At 32.4% G+C, this 15,738-nt stretch overlaps 1 protein-coding gene across 1 annotated transcript in view; it reads right to left on the bottom strand.

Annotated features, from left to right (window-relative positions):
• Nucleotides 1-13,417, bottom strand: part of LOC123691608 (protein windpipe) — a 33,095-nt gene extending 19,678 nt beyond the window's left edge. Inside the window, exon 1 of the mRNA XM_045636098.1 lies at nt 13,167-13,417. The gene's annotated coding sequence lies outside the window, so the exon portion shown is untranslated. The remainder of the gene's footprint in view (nt 1-13,166) is intronic.
• Nucleotides 13,418-15,738: the final 2,321 nt, after the last annotated feature.

The following is a 15,738-nucleotide window of genomic DNA, read 5'->3' as shown; positions in this document are numbered from 1 at the left end:
CAATAGAACGTGGGGAGATGTATTACTACTTGCCTCATAATCTTGATCTGGAAATTGCTCTTTATTTACAGTAGAAACTTCATCATCACCCTCCGTTTCATGCCTCTTCAGCCTCAATGTGGTCTTCAGGCTCTCTCGCAGATGAATTTTCCTCATCGCTTTCAACTTCTAAAACTAACATATGAATCGTATCTAAAAATAAAATAATAGGCACCATTATAAAACATAAAATAACGTAATTTTAACTTAACTAAATAGTACGAAAAGTTACGTTAATACTAACCTTCGTCGATGTGACGAGCCATGGCTGCTGGAACACCGCGTGTGGACCTTCCACGCACAAAGCACTACCGTCCATCGCAAGCGCAACGGGTTGGCTGAGATTAGCTGAAGTCAGAAAACCATACGGTCGCACGCGTAAAAGTTATAGCGATTTTTTTGGTGACGCGTCGTCGAATCGACGAAGGGTAGTAATCTAGGGTTAAACGTATTACAGAATTTCTCCCCTTGAATTGAGTAATATTATGCTCTTTCGTTCAAAATTCACTATTTTAAATATTTACTTAAGTTCCGCTAACCAGAAGTGTACAGTCTCCTAAGTATTCAAATATTGTGACATCATTCATGTAAATTATTCGTTATCTGGAGTTTGAATCATCTGAGAAATAGCAGACTGGATTTTGAGTTCTTTTCTAACGACTGAACATATGTCAGAGTCGACTCTAAATCTGCCATGTATCCTCACGAATTACGATCCATTTAGGGCCGATTTTTCAATGCCCAGATAAACAGTCTAATAACTACCCCTCGAATAGATTTATTCAATTGCTTATCTAACTCATAACGGCTCGCCTATTTTTCAATCGTGATTTATTTGATGAATAACTATCTGACCAAATATTTCCATATTGGCAGCTCTGCTCTTGGAGTGGCGAAACAAACATATTAAATTAGTCAGGTTAGAGCGGGATAGAGTCAACTTGCAATATGTCAACAACCGTCATTATGACTCACGTCAGGAGTGCATTTTAAGTTTATCTTGTGTTCTATGATTGTTGATTATTGTTTTGATTCGAGTAAAGAGATTTGATTAAATTTGTGTTAAAATGTATATATTTTACGATGGAGACGACATAAAGGCAGCGTCCGGCAAATTTTCAATGGCATGATCATCAGTAGGTACTATCAAAAACATCAATTTCAATATGATTTTAATTGATAATTATTTTATAGAAAGAGGCTTTATTGTAAAAATTCTACGCTCTATGTTATTACATACGAAAATATCCCAAATTTGACGCGTCAGTTGTCAACTCAAACGTCTAATCGTCGAATAGCACGCTATCTGGCCGTTGGAGCAGCAGATAGATTTATTCCTCAAATAACGTAGTTATTCGATAGATAAGTCCTGTTCGTCTATTGAAAAATTGAATATTTTGTTAACTGAAGAATAAAGTCTATCTAGCTGTTTATCTGGGCATTGAAAAATCGGCCCTTAAAAGAACTTAACCTCAAAACATTCCTCAATAAAGAAAAAGTTATCGCCCATTAAAATTCCTTTAAGACTGTGACGAAAATTGCCTCTAATTAGTTTCAAACTCGCAAACCAAAATTGTGGACAAATATTTAACAAAAAAAGGTCGCTAAGGGCATTAGGAAGAGCGTATAAACTATAAAGGATCTCAGTGTCGGAGGTCTTATAAATAGAATGTAAAGGAAACGGTTTTTTGTTGATGATTTTGAATAAGGCGTCGGCTGGTCGGTCCCAGGTAGGAATTTCTCGCGAGTTCGATCCATTCCTATTTGATATTATCTCATGTTCTTGGTTACATTTAAACGCAAACGTTACTATCTCGAAGCCGACTGTTTGCACAAATAAGGAGGACCTCGCCGTCCGTGTACGTGACTACAGGGCGCGAGTAAATTGTAATAATATACATTTTATAACTTTTACATTACCTTAACGTTATTATAGAAGCGTTTCATCTTGCTTATAGCGCGTGACTAACATTTATGATTTATAGACATCGGTATCGATACGTCTGGCTTTAATATTTCGTGGTTTTATTAAATGCAAACTCATGATTCGCTCCAACTAAATCATTAATTTTAAATGTTGAACTAACACAGACGAAGTGGCCTGCATGCGCTTAACCACGGGTCAATTTAATTCGTATGCGTACCTTTTAAATATTTAAACGTCTGTCTGTCACAACGAATATATTATTTTTGGTTTACCTTTTGTTCCGTTCACTTTTCTATTCATAATTTACGTGCTTGGACTGAATGACTTTTTGTAGGAGGAACAGACAATGGATACAAAAACTAAAGAGTAGCCTTTTTCCATACATGTTTATTAAAAAAATTAATTTTATAAAATTTGATTACTGAAAATCTTGTCATATATTTTGAAAAAAGGTTAAATTTTCCGCCGTTTGCGGAAATATAGATATTACCCATAAATAGAGAATACATAATATTATTATGTATAGGTAATTATTGACCTAATTCATTCGAGGGTAAAAATAACACGTGTCCATGGGCACTGCATTTAAAATCGATAAAGCAAATCAGTCTCAATCGACACAATCATCCAATAATTGATGCGATGCAAAACAATATGCAAGTGCAATATGCAGCGCGTGTTATTCGACCGTGAACGTTACGTTTGGAAAACAAACAGTTGATTGTTAAACAACTATAAAATACTTGGAAATTCTCTTGTGCTCATGGAAGAGTTAGCGGTTTACTGTATTTATTGTATAAATATGTGCCAGTGAGAAAATAAGGTGGCGTGAGCATTATCAATAGCTGCATTTTTTGGGTTCGCGGGGAAGTATCAAGCTGAAATTTATACAAAATACTGAGATCTACCGTCTCTTGAAGCTGTGTAAAATCAAACTTATAAACCAATAACCAATAATTAAAAGAAACAGCCGTTTTTGCTGCAAATTTTCAACATTCGCCAGGGAATTCATATTTTACGTTTTCATAATTTACCTTAAATTTAACTCGCACTTTTAATTTTTTTTCTCGTATAAAGTTGCATACGTTAAATTAATTCAGTAAGCACTTTGGCCTTGTTATGTCACGTTAATATTTTATCAGTTTTCGATTAATCTCGCAATCTGCCACTCAAAATTATAAAAATGTATTCATTCAACTATACTTTTTCGATGCTTATCAATCGTCATCTTACATGAAAATTAAGTTCACCTTATTAAGACGCTTTTATTTGCTTTACCTGTAGGTATACAGTAGGTATGTATGACTCGACTCCTTTAGACTCGATTTTGACCCACTTTTAAAGGAAATATTTAATTAAAAATTTGTACTTATCAACACAATAATATCATAAGTTTGAGCGTGTTTTTTAGTTTCAAAACTCATCACCTTCGTCATCATCAGCCCATATACTGCAGGGCCTCCTATGAGGCAGGAACACAGGCCATAATCCACCACTCTGGCCAAGTGCGGGTTGGCGGATGACACATGTCGTCGAACTTTTTGATTCTTCGACATGTTGGTTTCCTCACGATGTTTTCCTTCACCGTTCGAGCAGTGGTGATGTTACAAACTTACAATATGTGCAGTTAAATTGAAAAATCAATTTAATCTATTTTATTTCCTGCGCGCTCAATTTCAAAACTACATTAATTATTTTATATTATATCTTATTGGTGTCGTACCGTATGATGTCAATTACACAATTATCAAACGAGCATGTGAGTCGTGTCGCATCTCGTATGCCAATCAGGTATCCATGGCTAAACCTGTCGTGTAACCGTCAATAATGATTACAACCTGCGGTGCACTTCTAGCATCTATAGCATGCAATCTGCAGGTAATGAGTGTTTTATATGTAACGAGCAGTTTCATAAAAAGATGCGGGTGGTTAGTTTGGCGGCATCTTTGATTTCAATATTTATAGAAACATAGATATACAATGTCATGGAAATAGTATATACTATATATTTATTATAATGGTTAATATTTTTACAAATATGAAAGTACAATTATAAAAGTTTTACAAAAAGTACCTACCTTTTTTGTTTTTAAAGCGTTTATACATTCGAAAAATTGCTTAAAATTGTGATAACACATTTCTACCATACAAAAAAAATCTCTTAACGCGAAAATAAATTATGTAAAATTAAAATGTAATCGTTTTTCGTAAAACATTACTATTTTTCCTGTTTAGCATACATCTTGATATTCTTAAAGGAACATTGCCTTTGTGCACTTGAACACGTAATCTCGTTCATTTTCATAGAATACCATATTTATGTAATGAGAACTCAAGTGCAAAACACAAGAACAAATACATATGTATGTTTAAAGAAATATCTTTTACAAATAATGCAGTTAACAGATACTACCTATCTGACCTTACTGCATATTTTATCACTTTACAGTTGTTTATTTATAGATTTTATTTGTTTTACAATACTGAAAACTGATTTGTTGAGAAATATAAGCTCCTACGTCATTCATTTGGTTTTATTGGACAGTAGCAAATATATGATAAGAATTTTAATTATGATGATAGATAGCATTATTACTGATTAGGCACTATAGTATTGATATTTGAATTGATAGAAAATTCCAGAATATCATTCTAACATATAGCTAGCATCCAAACGATGCTATAGTGGTGTTTCGTAACAATTTATAAACAACTTTGAATAATGATTATTTCTTTAAGTACTGGAGAAGATATCGAAAATTCTAGAACAATAAGATTAGAGATGTTCTAAAAGTATATAATATGTACTGGGTAGTATTTATTATATATCAAATGGAGTTCATGTTCCGAAATAGGACCACCCGTTATGTTTAGTTCGCTTCCATAGAATTGATGTTAGATTCCTAATATGGTCTTCAGGAATTATATTTCAATGCAAATACGAGCTGAGAACCGAATCAAATAATCTTATATTTAAATGTCTTGTACTAATTGCATATTATATGCACGTGATTTAAATTATAATATTTTTAATGAAATAGCTAATAAGCATCAAATTGTCCATATGCATGTTCATAAAACAGAAGAAAGAAAATCTGTAACTAACTTCAAAAATATCGAAACATTACGAAACGAATCTGAATTAAACATTAAAGCTAAAGATAAATAAAATAACCTATTATATTAAATTCACATAACAATTCGTCTTGCAAAACTTCAAGGATATAAAATCAACACTAACCCGTAAAGCTGATATTTAACACCGATATCAATCGAAACGGCCGTTTTATAATCTGTGGTTTATTACTCCATTTCCTGCGAATAGAAAGCCTGAATTCAGCCACAGGCCACAATATAGTATCCAGATTGAAACTGTGTGGGTGTATCGGCTACGTAACTAAATCCGTTGAGGTCTGTAACAGATTGGTTTTGAAACCCATTTAGCTTTCCCTATCGAGCCTTTAATTGTAACAAGGATTTAATATAGCAAAAATGACACTTATGATATACCTACAGTCAAACCTGGCTAAGTGAGAAAACTCTATAAGTGAGAGTAATAGCCAGGACCCGTCATTGTAAGCTCCCAAAACCTCTATTAGCGAGAATAGAGATTGTGCTCCCTTGAACTCTGTTCTACATAGAATGACGGAGACGATATATTTTCCCCGATTTTCATCACTACACGACAATATATTGATAACCTTAGATTTTATTGCTTGTTATTGTCTATCGTAGAATCTGTAAACCCTTTTTTTTATAGTGGGGAAATCTTCCAAAGATACCCACGGCCCCCGGGGAAGGAGCCGTGGGTTATGTCGGATTCTTACCGACTAAAACCCCACTGTGTTCCGTCGAGCCGCTTTAATGAGGGGGCCGCGGGTATTTGTTAGAATTCTTCCGCAACCCCCTCGAGAATCTGTAAACCCTAAAGCAAATTAACTGTACATAAATCCATTGAATAATCCCCGCTATATATCAAAGCGGCTTGAAGTCTAGATTTTAGTGCAGGCCTTCTGTGTAGGCGTGATAGCCTTGCAAGACGATATTATATTACACGAAATAAACGATAAGTCTGTACCTAACGGTATGAAATGAGAAATAGTTTGATTTATTGCTTTAAAGCGGGAAGATGATGTTCTTCGTTTATTGGAAACTCCATTTTCTTATACATGATAATAGAAAATATTTAAATGTTATTTAATATTTTGATTATGATTAAGTATACCTACTTTCCGATAAGTCACAAAGAAAATTGTGAGGAAATAGTTTTTGAACGTAAATACAAAAAAATGCGAATAAGAACTCGTCTTACCAAAGATCACGTTCTGTAACATCATAAAAATGCATAATTGTAAAATGAATAATGATTATCAGTAATAAAGATAGATTCTTGAATATAAATCAATCAGGAAGACGGTGGTTGCCATTTAAGGAAGCCTGAGGACTAACAGTAAAGTAAACGACTTTGGAAAGCCGCGCAGTTTCTAAACAAAGATTTATTTGACATGGCTGTTATGTACTCTGTTATTGAAATAGGAAACGTTTTTATGACCATATGGAGATAATCTTTGTAACTAAACATAATTATTTACTGTTATGTTTATCTATACTTTTATAGCATTAAGTACTGTCTGCGCACCTTTATAAGAGGGTGATAGTGTGGTGATAGTCTGCATGTTATCTAGATAATAATTAATGTTCAATATCTTAAAGCACTTGTTACGTATTGCATAAACAATATTCTATATTCGTTCAAAGAGTGCAAAGCGTTTGAAATATGAAACATAGATTGAATCGATTGTTTAATTGTATTTATGCTCGTTCAACATTATGACATGAAACTCCATTTAGCGGATTTAATGTAGTTTCATATTACCTACATGAAAGTACCAACTTGTATTGACGTTAAAAAACAAGTAAGTGTATATTAAATATCTATGTACCTATTCCATATAAGTATTCAAATAATGTATTATAAATGTTTACTTAGAAACGTTCTCTACTCTTACTGTTTCACAAAAATTAACACAGTAGGGTGAGCATATAGGATATTTATGCGGGTTAGTACCAATGTGAAACCGCAGGCTGAAAGAAGATTGATAATAAGTTTGAGAAAATTGAAGCGTATATAATCCGGTTATTCATTGCTAGGCAAAAATAAACTGATCATAAACATACAAGAGTGAAGGGATATAGGTAAGGCTATAAAGTGAGAAGACATTGTAACTTGTAAGGATAGAATAGACTAGGTTGGATATAAAATCATAATTTATTATAACGATCTTGTGGAAAATTCTATACAATAAACATATAAACTTCACCAAAAAGATTTTGGTGAAATTTTCAATTATCCTAGTCTAATATAAACCATAAAAGTATATTTTTGTTCCAGATTTCTCGTATAAAGTCGAGTTCACGATCGAATTCAAGGACGGCACTGTTTACATTCGTGGGAAAGATTTCCATAAAACTTACGTTACCAGACAGATTTTTGAAATAGACAATATAAATCGTAATATTTAAACTATTATAATTTTAGCTTTGTTTATTCTCATATTTTGAAGTTAGAGTTCTACTAAAATAACAAAGATAAGATATTATAAACAAATGTCAATCCTGAATATCAAACATGTTAATGTTTAAAACGAAGCGCGTGCGTTGGTCTCGCTACATTGTTCCACGTTAATATTGTCATTAGACAATAGACCAGCAATTACAATAGGCTCTAGATCAATTGTCGTGTGCCCTCTGACCCATTTACCATCTCAAAGACCCACCTCAGTGTCTTATAGAATTGTCACACGCCTTAACATGTTCAGCCATCCGAAACGCATTCACGGTTTAATTTTGACTAAGTATTTTGCTTCAAGCTATTTCAAAACATTCGGTATGATACTTAAAATTGAAACTTCTGTGCTGTCATCATAAAATTATTCTAATTACGAATAATTTATCTTCACAATGATAACTCAAGATATAATCCGACTGTCGCAAAGTTCTTCAAGGCTTTGCGAAATAATCGACTTCCCGAATCAAAACTGGTAATATACGAAAATAATTGCAAAATTATTATTCATTAATGTTTATTAGTATTTTTATATTTACTTGTTTTTGGGATCTTTCGCATCTTAATTAAGATTTCAGCGAACCATCTCTTATGCCCACAATTTAGTTCTCAATAAGGATTACGAAAAAACTATTCGTCTGGAATAATAGGGTTATTAATAATAGGGTTATTATTAATAGGGAATATAGGGTATATCCTAAGACAGATTTTTTCACTAGCCTCAAAACTCGAGATAGACCCAAATAAAAACTACCTTCAACGGTAACTGTAGAAACAGGACTCACTGTAAACACGACTCGAGTTCATGAACTTCCCCGTACATTGAATCTCGAACGAAGCACTACCAATAAGCCACTTAGAAACTAATAGGCTAACAAACTTACAGCAATTACCAACATACTCAGTGACATTCAAAAAGACAATTACGTCGCTAATTAGTCTTGTACGACTATATCTGATAAGTGCAGTGTCGAGTGAAAGTTGAACTGAAAGTTACGACACTGATTGAACAAGAGATTTAAACGGCAATCTGCTTCCATAAGTAAGGAAACGTAGTGGGTTCAATGTAGCACCTTGTGTGACCCTTTTGTGGATTTAAGATTACTTTGAGTAAACGCAGATAGATAATTTTTGTTAATTAGATTTTTATTGGAAATACAGGAGCTCATTTTTTAAATTGAGTTATGTTATGTCGTTAAGGAAGTTATAAACTTCCACAAAATTAAGAGTCCAACTTTAAACACTAAACTAATTTTATTCTTTTGAAAGCGATCGTGATTTATGACCGGTTATGATTAAAACGAAATGATTAATTGATCTTACCACTTTTAAGATTTGAAATGCTGACTTTACGTTACATGTGACCTAGCATTATTTTCATTGGGGAAGACCTAATGGCCTCAATTTTTTGCAAGTGTAGATACAGTTTCGTGTGCTAATTTGTACAGACTTTCACTTCAAATAAACAGACATTTAATCGCCATTTTCAGTTACAGCGTCATGGCTTGAACGAAATAATTGCAAGATTTATGAGAGCATGTGTAGTAATGACAATAATAACTCCAAATTGTCAATGTAATAGCTGGTAATTAGTGAAATTAAGTTGGCATCTTAGTGCGCTCAGTCACACGCTTAAGTAGGTCTTCATGTTCGAGATAAGCTAATTACGAATATAATACTCATTAAAGTAAATATAAACTAAGAAATATGTATAAAATAAATTGAACATAACAGACATTCGCTATTTCTTTAATTTAAGTCGAAAATTGCAAAATGATTAATTTGAAATTAAAACATCGACGATTTTATAAGCAAACAAGTTGAAATAATAACCGTGCTATCAGCGAAATGTTCTATATATTATGATGACATTGATAAACTTTGCATGTAACATTAATAAATTGTTACAACTTTGATTTTATAGATTTAAATAACCGGTAATTCCGGTAATTCAAGTGCCAATAATTAAAGGAAGTGGCAACATTTATAATGTCGCGAATTATCAGTTTTGCGCCAAAAATGTAGTCAAACGTGCACCGGGTGGCCATATCCCTCTTAATTTATTTAAATACAAAGCAAATAAATTATCTGTCGAACGATATTTTTTTCATCTATTTTAAGTTCATATTTCAACATTAGTTGCACTCTTACACATATGGTAGATTATCAGTTTGCCATTTCAAAAAATGCTCTATATTAAATTTTAACTTGTAAATGACACCTCTTTGATGTATTTAAAACCTTTTTCTGTATTACACTTATATAACATTGTGTAATACGATAGTTACATATTTTATGCTCTAGCAATATTTTCTTTTGTTGAATCTTGCATTACTTAGGCGTTAGTAACGAGTGTAAATTTGTTGATAACGTTTTATTAGAATTATAAAAACTGATTATGTCATACATAATCTTCATGTAAGGTCACGACGACTGTACAAATATTAAATATTATGTGAATAGTTTTACGTCGTTTTTAGGCGTCATTTCTTTTGGTAACGACATACGACACTATTGACAATTTATTTACATATTTGGAAGCACTTTTCAGAGGGATTTTTGCCTCATTTAAATCCTGTCTACTTTGAGAAAATGTTTTAAAGGATAGCAACTAAAAGCTAGCAACTAGCACAAGAAGCATTTACTTCAACAAATATAAGAAACAAAAATTTGAAACGATCTTGAAATAAATAGGACACCAAAAACCGCAATAAAAAGCAAAACCCTCTACGGATAAGCGTACACGCTACAAATTACACTAAGCAGATTCGGTTGAAAAAAAACGCTAATACTAATGATATTAGAATCCCTACAAGTTGTCCCTGTATCGGAACGTAACAATCATTTGTTATATAACAGCCACGGTCAAGGTTTATTCAATACTATCGACCCTTGTAAAGCAGGGGGCATCATAATAGCAACATCCTTAAGAGTTGTTTTGCACCGACACTAGGGGAACTGTATATTTTAATGAGCGGCGCTGAATGGTACCGGTACCGCTTATTATAATCATGTAATGTTTTTGAAATTGAATAGATAAAAATAGCTAATATATGATATTTTTATAATCTGTAATGGGAAACTTGATTGGAATTTAGTTTATGTAACGTCCATTGTTCAAATTTAAACAAACGCATCGTGCTAATTTAAAATAGTGATACAAAGATGAAAAACATGTACCTAGTTAATTATGAAATCTTTTTTTAATTAATGTGGTTATTTTTGCGAGACTATATTTCGTTATTTAATTATAATTAAGCATTCAATTATTACCACATCATTTCAATTTTCAACTGTTTATTCGACCAAATAATACATAAGTAAATAAATAACGCAGAAAAAATATAGTTTCATGTTGAGGATTTCGTGGTTACCCTACATACAAAAAGGGGACATCAACTACAAGGCCAAGGAGGCCGTTATTATCAAATCACTTTGATCCAAATAGATGATTTATTAATAAAACTAATGCATTATAAAATTATATGACCACGTTCTTATCGTAATTAAGAAAAACCAGTTTATTGGAAATATCCAGTTATTTTGAATTTGCTTTTGGTAACAGGTAGGTAGGTAGTAGGTACCTAATTAATTTGAATAAGGAACATTTAACTAATGAGCCTTTATTAATAGTGTAATAACTAATAACTATTATTATTATATTATTGTTTATTTACTTACTTGGTTTCTTTATTTAATAAGATAATATTCCGATAACTGAAAATGTGCCTATTATTGTATTTTATTACATTTCATTTTAAACCTGTAAAATTATTTTTTTGCACGCCTCATATGCGAAGCGTTGAGGTGGGTACTACTGTCACTTCGCGCAAAACATCTGATTTTTCAAACTTAAAATGTCTTTATGTATCATACATTGCACTTGTAAGATAATACATACACACACATATTAAGAAAAAACACTATTTTTAACATTCATGATATTTTTGATGTCATTTTTGTTATTTAAACTAGTTAAAAAACAGTTTAAAAAAGTTCTGTCTTGGACGTCCGTGTGTCTGTATGTGCGGAGGATTTTCTTGTTAACACGATAGCGACCGAAATACTTTACTAATCGAGTCTTTTTTTTTTTCTCTTACGCTTGAGTATGCTCAGGAATACCCTTTCAGGGTCTATTTCTTTTTTCTTTAGTTCTTTTCAGGGTCTGATTCGATGTGGTTTAATTGTTATTAAATAAACAAAAAAAAAATATCGACTGTTCTTCATAATTTTAGTATATATATATATATATATTATATTCTTTATTTTATTTTATTTTTTTTATATTTATAGTGTACTCAAAATTCACCATTATAAACTCGATTCTTTATACTATATTTTTATTAATACTAACACAATTTCGTAATAACTAATAACCGCAACCGGATTGGATCGTTCATCGTACTTAAAACAAACGCCGCGACGCGATTTCGAAAACGATGTCAAGTCACCAGCCATTACGACAGCCGTAAAATTAAATAACATATTATCCTTTATCGGGATTACGTTGCCATGGCAATATGTAAAATCAATTTTCAAGTCAATAAACCCATGAAAATAAAATTAGACACGGGGTCCAAAAGACCAGCGAGGTAAATGCCATTCACTTATCACGCCACCATAGCGCCAGCGAATCTGCAACTGCGCGGACGCAGACTCCAAGCCGTCTAGGTTATACGGGGCATTGGCTCCTTTACATAAGTCTAGCCTTGGGAATCAAAAAAGAAAACAGCCTCAGTAAAGGTGTGTTTTAACAGGTTTTACAAACATAGCGTAAGATAATTCAATCGGCTTTTAATGAACGCGTTTACCAGAATAGAAGCGAACTTTTTTTCTGTGCATATAGGTACCTACATATTAAATGTAGTTTATAAAACCCAATTAACCTGGTCTAAACCCAATTTAAACCTATTTTGGCAATTACATTAAACTTTGCAAGAAAATTAAAATTAATAATTCTATCATATACCTACCTACCTACCTACCTAATGTCATTTACATCATAATTATTTTTTGCATAAATTAAAAATAAGTAGGTACCTACCTAACTATGTTAAAATTTGCAGTCATTAAAAATGAAAAGTAACAAATTAGTATTGTCAGATACAAAATGGAGAAATAATACACATAGGTAGGTACATAATTATGAAATGATGAATTGATGAATTTAGGTACCTACTATTTTATCAATTGATCCAAGTACAAATTTTATATCACTATGATTATTACTGATACGAAATTTCAATCACTCACTCATTGAATACCTACGTAATTCTAATGTATGTCAAGATTAAATAAAATACGGGAATTTAAAACAGTTTACACAACGGCCGAAAGGCATTATCAAACCGATTTATTTCTCAGCTAATTACGTCTTCTTCAAAGCTCACGTCTCGTTTTAATTTTAGCAGAAAGTAATAAAAGTGTACGCAAATGCTTACTTTTAGAACAAAAAAAAAGTAACTCGTAATTAAACGTAAAAATGGAAACCTTGAAAACCAGTTAGTTCCTCAGTTCAACAGTCGAGGTTTATAGACAGCCGATTAATTTGTTATTTCGTAATAGAAAAAATACATTTTGCAACAATTAATTGTAGCTACTACCTTCATTCACACAAAAAATTTCAGCACTCACCTAAAATGATCGCGCAATTGCAGTGAGTGTATGAAGAAAAATCGTAAAATCTTAGTCGAGTTCAGTCGTAATTAGTTGTTGAGTAAGTCCAGAGAAATTTTCCCGAACACTTTTCTGCACACTGACGCACTGTCACTTTTCAACCCGTGCACAGCCGGCTTTTTCTCAATATCACGCCACGTTTGTGCGGTGTTTGGCACGCAGTGGCGTGACGACGAGTCGGTGGTTCGGTACAGACTGGCGCGCGTGGCGCGGGCTCTGGGCTGGGGTCGCCTCGGCCGCGGCGGCTCGCAACTCGCACGATCCTGCAAACACGCTTTGAATAGACATAAGATATCAACATGCACTCGCCCAAAACTATCCCGAACAATTTCAAATTCTTGCCACAACAGATAAGCTCTTTTTTTTCGAGAATTAAAGTTCAGTATGACAAATAACTGTTACAGTTACCGCGACCCGCGAAATATGAAAGTAGCTTAATCTGGTTTAAAGTAAACCAGATTTCGCTCCTGAATGTTTTGGTTCGCCCTTTAATAACACGGATAAGTACTAACTTCGATATATAATACCGGTCCAGGCAAGCCGTGTCGTACCACATCGGACCACCTTTGCTATTTGAATTATTATTATTTTTTCGTTTTTTTTTTGCGAACCTGAGTTCACCGTAAACCGTAGTTTGCGTGACTGATAACCTATAATAAACTAAATAGATGCTGGGTATCGTTCATATTTTTTATCGTCTCATTATTTTGTTCTTGAATTGAATATAGGAATGTAAGATAAAGTAATTAAAATTAATTTAATGAAATGCACAGAATGACGCAATTATACCTACATACTTCATTTTGTGCTGATTACAAAAATGCAATAACTTATAAGCAAAATATTCTCGTGTTTCGTTAATGCGTTCTTGTTTTCAATTTCACAATAATGGCAATTTTTATTTGTTTCAATGCTAATATTATTCAGTATTACCGTATATTTTCATTGACACATAACTAATATTTATTCACGATTTTAATTTATCGGTTAAATACCTATTCCACAGTTAACATTCTATAGATGTACCCAAGGATGTACCTATTAAAGTTAAATTATTAAATGTTAACTATTCATACGTAAAAAAATAAATCTAGAATTATTTTTTCCCTTACTACCTACCGCACCGCTAACTAGCGAATGTGTGTAGGTATGTTTAAAATAATTAACAAAAATACAACGACCTTCTTACAAACAAACTAGTTTTTAAATTGTGATCTTAAATAAGATAATTATAATACATGGTTTATTTACTGACTTTGCTTGTAAACTATACAAATTTTGTAAAAAAAAAGTTTTTTTACGATCCTTTTTTTTTGTTTTTATCCCGGTTCAATCTAAGCGGAGTCTACGTGAGCGGCTTCTATAATTATAATTGTGTACAAGACGTAGAAGTTTGTCTGTTTGTTACTTAATCATGCAAAAATGATAAGCACGAACTTAATCTTAGTTCAGTCAGTATCGAATTAATACATCTAGATAACAGGATTAACATGCTATAAATAATCCTGTTTGTGGCGGTTGTAAAAAACTAATATAATTAATATTAAAATCGTCTTAAAATTAATTTAAGATATTTACCTATTTTTTATAAATTCACATAACATCATCCAAGGTGGTTAGGCAAAGAATTTTATATTCTAAAAGCAATTGTCTATGCAATTTGATAAAATTTTGAACAATAGTTGACTCTAACAAAATAAATAATCTAATAATGTTATCGTAATAGTTACTTATCTATGAAAAATGCTTCAACAGTTCCTACCAAGTACCAATAAGGAATTTGGAAATTAAAGTTTAAAAAAGTGGATTACGAATTGGCATGTTTTGGGAACGGCATCAAAAATAAATTATTCACTTAGAAGGTAATTGCTGTCTTAAATTATTATATATTCTTTACCCAGTCGGGTTAAAATAGCATATTTACCAGAAAAACGATGGTACAGACAGATACACAAACACATTACTATTACATGCGCATATGACGGTATCAAAAATCAGGTGATGCTTCGCCCTCGTTTGTCATTGGTCTCTATTATTCTATTTATTATGCAAAATCGAATAATATCGAGCTTTCTGCATAGATAGCAAATATTAATAAACAACTTATTGTAAACTAGAAATGTTATAAGTAGCGTTATATTTAATTACTAGCTTTCCGCCCGCGGCTTCGCCCGCGTTTTCAAAGAAAAACCCGCATAGTTCCCGTTCCCGTGGGATTTCAGGGATAAAACCTAGCCTATGTTACTCGTGGATAATGTAGCTTTCGAATGGTGAAAGAATTTTTCAAATCTGCCAAGTAGTTTCGGAGCCTATTCAATTCATACAAACAAACAAACAAACAAAAAATCAAACCTTTCCTCTTTATAATATTTGTATAGATATGATAAAAAATGCTAAATGTGCTATAAACAGGCGCCCGCATAAGGCAAAATTACTTTTGATTTCAACTTTTTATTTCAGTTCAATGTAACAACAGCGGCAAACTATTTATAGTTATACATTTAAATGTGTATGCATAGCTAAATATAAA

Source organism: Colias croceus, chromosome 1 (assembly GCF_905220415.1).
Source record: "Colias croceus chromosome 1, ilColCroc2.1".
NCBI classification, from domain to species: Eukaryota; Metazoa; Arthropoda; class Insecta; order Lepidoptera; family Pieridae; genus Colias; species Colias croceus.
This window is presented reverse-complemented; position numbering and strand designations above follow the sequence as displayed.